Here is a 6,308-nt window from a genome sequence, read left to right on the forward strand (position 1 = left end):
CTTGATATTACTGAAAAAAGTGATAAATGAAAATGTCTAATTTCAAACCTAACCTATTTTTATTTATTTAGGGTGCAGAGGGGAAGCAACAAATATCAATTGCGTACAAAAATAGTCAACAGAGAGAGAAAAAAGAAAGAAATGGAACTATATCTTTGATAAAAAGAATAACAGTAATGCAACAACACTCTCATAACATTTCCCCTTTCCTCATTATCTTTAGCTTGATCGAAAAAATGTTTTTTTTTAGAGATCATTTAGAGCAAGTTGCTCTAAAAAACTATTAAACTGTTGTAAAAAAGTAAGAAATCCCCTACTATATTATCTTTAAGACATTTGCCTATTCTCGTGCCTTCCAGTCTTTAGAATCAATCATGGCCCTCAGGTAATCGTTGGTTGGTTTCACCTAAATAAAAATAAAAACAATTTATTATTTTTTCTTTCAAAACAATATTTTCATCATGTCATTTATAACCTTACTAATTATCCACAACTATTTGAATAAAGATAAATAAACACATTAGAAAGTATGCAAGATGCAGACAATATAAAAGCAAAAAATATAGGTAATAGGGGTTGCATTTGTTTTTAACTCGTGAATGCTTGCAAAGCATTTACGAGTTATTGTAGGGACTTCTGTGTTACTGTCTTGTCTAAGACGTCAGATACCGGAGGTTCGATCCCTACTTGTGACGTCTTTTTTTCTTTACTTTTTATGATAATAATAAATAATCAAACTTGTGTACACAGAACATTATTTTCAACTTCGAAATGATCAAAGTTAATCTACGGCTCTGCTTTTTCGATATTTACGGAGCTCTGTACTTGACGTGGACCAAGTCTGCGCCTTTTATACCGCGGGTCCTTGATTAACAGACAGTGCGCGTGGCGCTGCGGAGGAAACATGTTTCCTGGCCGTTTGGCCACCCTCGGAAACATTTAGAAAACATGTTTCCTCAATGTTTCCGGCAACATGTATACTCGTGTGGCCATCCTCTTTTTACTGCTGCGACGGGCGGATTCACAAACACTCGGGTAGATTTTACCATCGGCTCGTACCTCACGGTACGAGGTACATTCGGTACGTTCCTAAAAGACTTCAGCCCATTTGAATCCGCATATTTTCTCATTAAATACTGCCTTTTTTCTGTAATGATACGAACTTTGAACTAAAAACACATAAAAGCGTAAGACCTAGAGGGGCCTGAGATTTGGGGCTTGATTACTGGCTGGCTGATTTGTGACACCACAGGATAACCGCGCGATTACCTCAAAACCAAGTCGCACAGCTTACCATATTTCTATACCTATGGAGCTCCGCGCTGGCTCTGCTATTACCTGATAACAAAAATTCTATAAAATTGGGGATGGACGGGGTGGGGTAATTTATTTTCTTTTCCTTATTATACATGTTGTTGTGTCACTTGTATTGTTATGTATGTAAGTTTCTATGAAAACAAAATAAAAGTTGAGAAACAAAAAAAAGCATAGCTGTGAGCACTGGAGGGCGTAGGAGAGGACAAATGATAATGGCATCAAAGGATCGTATGACGCTGGATGCAACGGAGGGCCAATAACTCGAAACCTGGGCAGGGCACCACGGTAGGGCTGAGCACAGGGAAGTGCATTGATTACGCCACACGGAATAGCTATTACCGGAAATTTCAGAAAAGGAAAATGTGTCAGCATTTGACCACATGACTGCCGGCTAAACCATAAAGGCTTGGCAAAATCAACTAAGGCCTCGATCACCGACGGAATGTGCAAGTGAGATGATTATCGTGTATTGATAGGTGGCGAAGACTCCACCGTCATTTGCCGAATTGAAGTCAACTCCCAAATGGAGAAGTGGTAAGACCACGGAACGTGTACCCTGGCAAAACCACTATACGAAGGGAGGGGTCACGACCTTGGTCCTGGTCATACAGCATGTCAAATACAGCTTTGCTTGTGCTGTTCACCTGACAACGGAAATCAACCCCATCGTGCCATGCAGATTTGGGGATCACAAGGAGTGCGGGGCATGGTGCCTATTGCGTCTAGCCAGATGGCTATCGTCACTCCATCCTACTAGGCGGCAAAGACCTGAAACGAGAAAGACTCGGGGGCTCGGGTAATGCCATGCAACCGTTTGATCGTTCACTGGGCTCCTCTAGGCATAATGAGTGCATCAATAACGTTATTGGCAGGCAAAATCTTTAAAATCATTTTTAATGGCGGGTCAGATAACAGCGACTATAACTATATATTTCTTTCTTTTTTTTATTACTATTCTTCTGATTTGCATTTTGTTGCGATTGTTTGTGTACTCTTTAAAGGGCTTAGTTCAGTTCAACGAAGGCCACTCGTACCTACGTACCGTGCACCAAGAGCTGGGATTTGCGTGGAAGTGGAGCTCCCGACTTCTACATCAACAGGATGCAGAGGAAACAAAAACAGTCAGGCGAGAGACAACAACATAGAAAGACAAAAAAGCAGAAAAAAAATTAAAAATGATCTAAAAGAAGCAAAAGCACCGATGCCAAAGAGGGGACCACCTATTGCTCCGTTACGAAGTCTTTTGCTTTTGGCTAATTTGGCAGCTTTGTAAAACAACAAGTTGTTCATATCTTTTAGGCATTGGACTGGGCGCTGGTCAACCAGCGCTTTAAACACGTGTCGTTCGCAATGACAGCTTTGAGTGTCGAACCAGCGGATAAGCCCGCGAAAAAGGCAGACAATATTCCAGAAGACCTTCAACGTTGTGGGGTACGACCTGGAGACAAGAAGGCTTCGAAAGGATGCAGAGCTGACTCAGATTGGAGCCTCAAAACGACTTATCTATATACCTACCTACTTCGGTGTTACAGCAAAACAAGGCAGCTAGCTTTTTTGGAATTTCTTTTGAATAATTATAACCATTACTAAAATACAATATTCGAAGAGTTTATACAGCAAAAATGAATTGCGGAACTAGCCCTTTGTTAGCCACTGGCCTGGGCTCCCTGTGTTCATATCTATACTATTGATCACGGTGCGTCCGTCATCAACTATCGTCGAAATAATACACAAAACCCCATTAGACTTTTGCATCTTTTAAAAAACAAACACACGCATTGGCAATGAAACAGAAATTTCACCAAACGAGCCAAGATGGCGTAAAAATGTATTGAGGCGTACCCATATCCACAAATTTTTACCTTAAACAATAGCTCACTTGAAAAAAGCCAAAGCTCCCTTCATCAAGATGAAATAACAGTTTTCAGCTAGAAACAAACATTATTTTTCCTGAGCGCTATCCTCAATCCCTTAGACCGGCAATCGAGTCTCTCGAGTCCAGTCCATCCATATAATGACCAGCAAAATAACGTCTTCATCTAAACATCCAAACTTTATAATGAGGAATTCCTAAATCATATAGAAATAACAGCATCGCAAAATCGCTTGCAAAACGCCTGTTTTCTTGCATCGCCGCTTTCATCTGCGCCAATCCGCATAAAGGAGTTTTGATCCGTTGATTTTCATCTTTGCTAAAACATCACAAAGAGTGATCAACATGAAAATACGAGATACTAGAAGTATCATGGGACAGCAAAACCAAACCACAACCACACAGACTAATAGATTCAAAACAGCTTTTTCCCAACATTATGTGAAAATGTTTTATTATTTTCACAAAGTGACGGGTCCTTTCTTGTACAAATAGAAACACACATCTCTTCGGGGCATCAAACTCTCTAAATGGGCATTCAATCCGGGGATAATGAAATATAGGAGTGAAACACGATATTTTAAGCTCTTTTGTTTATTTTGTACTATAGATATTATTACATTAACATCGCTTTGACTCATACATTCTTCTATATACTTATAGAACTACTCATACGTTAGTCTTGGGGTACTTGGATTTAACTCACCGTCCACCCGTTATGGGTTTGGTCCATCGAAGCTCAACAGATACATAGGTTTGGGCCGCTTTTATTACAGTTTGTGTTAGCTGGCGATGAGAGAATCGAGGAGAGTTAATCCGAGGCGACTGTCCACATTTCTTAACTAAGGGTACAAGGTCAAGTGTTTAAAAGTTTGTGGATTCCTTACAGCGTATTCTTGGGGTTGTGCGCAGTCGAAGAATATTACATGATGATGTAAACGTCTGTGCACAGCCCTTGGTTGACTTGCTGTACAATCCCCTAAATGTCAGGATTTGTACTCTTCTCAAATGCTGCACGCAGAAGTAACAAGTGTCTCATATGCGCAGAGGTCAGCCGTGACGTAATTGGTTAATCCAAATCCCGAGTGTCGTGGTGATACCGACAACACAGGACTCTGTCTGGGGACCATAAGACACCTACAAGTGCAAACGGGAAATAGAATTTCAAAGGTCTGGACTAGTAAAACACGTTGCTAATCCTTTTCTTTAGCAAATATAACCCAGGACTGAGGCTTAAGAAGAAACTTCCCAGCAGCAAGCGCAGTCCAAACTCATTATGTTTTTTTTCTACACTCAAGCGTCTCACAGCCTCAAATACCTCCCTTAACTTAGCGAATTCAGTCAACAAAACACAATGAAAATAATAATACTATTTTACTTCCCACAGAAACCATATATGCGCTCGTGGTAAGGAATATTAGTTTAGCAGGGGCGTCGGAGTTGGTTCAAAATACCTCAATACTGATGGAGGGGAGATAGAGGTGGGGGGGGGGGGGGGAGTTGTGGGAGTCAGGGGTGGTCATGTTAAGCTAGAAAAAAAAGACGGTTGATGTTAACTTGCACATTGTTTGGGGGGGGGGGGGGAGGGGGCAAAGAGAGAGACGTTTTCGAGGTTGTAAAACCTTAAAATTCTGACAAATATATAGTAAGCAGGAGCTTTACAAAGCTTTTTTTTCAAATACGGATAGTCCCTTATTTCAAATACGGATAGTTCCTTATTTCAAATACGGATAGTTCCTTATTTCAAATACGGATAGTTCCTTATTTGAAATACGGATAGTTCCTTATTTCAAATACGGATAGTTCCTTATTTACGGATAGTTCCTAATTTTAAATACGGATAGTTCCTTATTTCAAATACGGATAGTTCCTTACTTCAAATACGGATAGTTCCTTATTTCAAATACGGATAGTTCCTTATTTCAAATACGGATAGTTCCTTATTTCAAATACGGATAGTTCCTTATTTCAAATATGTTGCTCCGGGACCCAGTCTTCCTCGGGTACGCACCATATGATATATGATTCCTTTAATCCTGCAATAAAAGGATATCTTTATAATAAGATTTTTTGTCTTATTTCTTAAAAGCCTCTTATACTTATCTGTCCCCTAGTTCATTTGGGGTCCGTTCGTAAAACTTCTGATAACACTAATTTACCAATGGCTAGATGTCCATTGGGTCCTTGAAATACTTCCTTATCATTTACCACACACGACGAAGACAGATTCCAGTGCATAGTCCATGCTGGCCATATTTTTATCTAACAGTACGTACGTGTGTACTGGAGGATACAGAGCTTGCGTCAATGATTTCATGTATAAGATACTACCCCTTCTAAACATGTACTAGTTACTATAATTTGTGATTTAGTGGGGCAAGTTGTTATTTGAGTTATTAGTTCAAATACTTGACATAAGCTCTTTATTCGACGGCCATTGGTACGTCCTTTAATTTTTGGATTTCCATTTCCTTCAGTTTATTTTGAGGTAGGTAGAGACCTTTTTTGAGCGACGTGTTCTGTGCGATATACTGAAAAAAAAATGCATTTTAGACTTTACGTAACACGTAAAGAAAGATTCCTTGTATTTCTCTCATGGGCTTAATAAAATAAAACCAAAGCCCTTGTATTTCAAAAGGACGGAGCCCTCAGGGCGATAACCCGATGGTTGTAAGCGCCGTTAGTTCACGGGTAATCCCATTTTGCCGAAATTCTTAATATTGCCAGAATGCACAGTCATGCTGCAGAGGAGCGTGACAAAGCCAGAGGAGCGTGACAAAGCCAGAGGAGCGTGACAAAGCCTCCCACTATCACGAACCCATATCTATTAAATTTCCTTTGGTTTCGAGGGCTTTTATCAGGAATGACCAAAAACGAGGGAAAATGTTATGGATGATAGAGAGCTGTCATAGGCATGTCAGTAACAAAGATCACAGGGCGGCTATCTGTCGGCCCGAAATCTCAAACTACCCCTGACATGTAAAAAGCTCTTTTCATACATCCGAGACGCCAAAGCACGCTAAAGCGTACAAATGCTACGGACGTCAAACCCACTTGCTGTTATCGCTCTTATCAGCAAAAAGTTTGATCTAATTTTTCTTGGATTTCCGTCGGAAGG

The sequence above is a fragment of the Nematostella vectensis genome, chromosome 2 (genome assembly GCF_932526225.1).
Source record: "Nematostella vectensis chromosome 2, jaNemVect1.1, whole genome shotgun sequence".
Taxonomy (NCBI): domain Eukaryota; kingdom Metazoa; phylum Cnidaria; class Anthozoa; order Actiniaria; family Edwardsiidae; genus Nematostella; species Nematostella vectensis.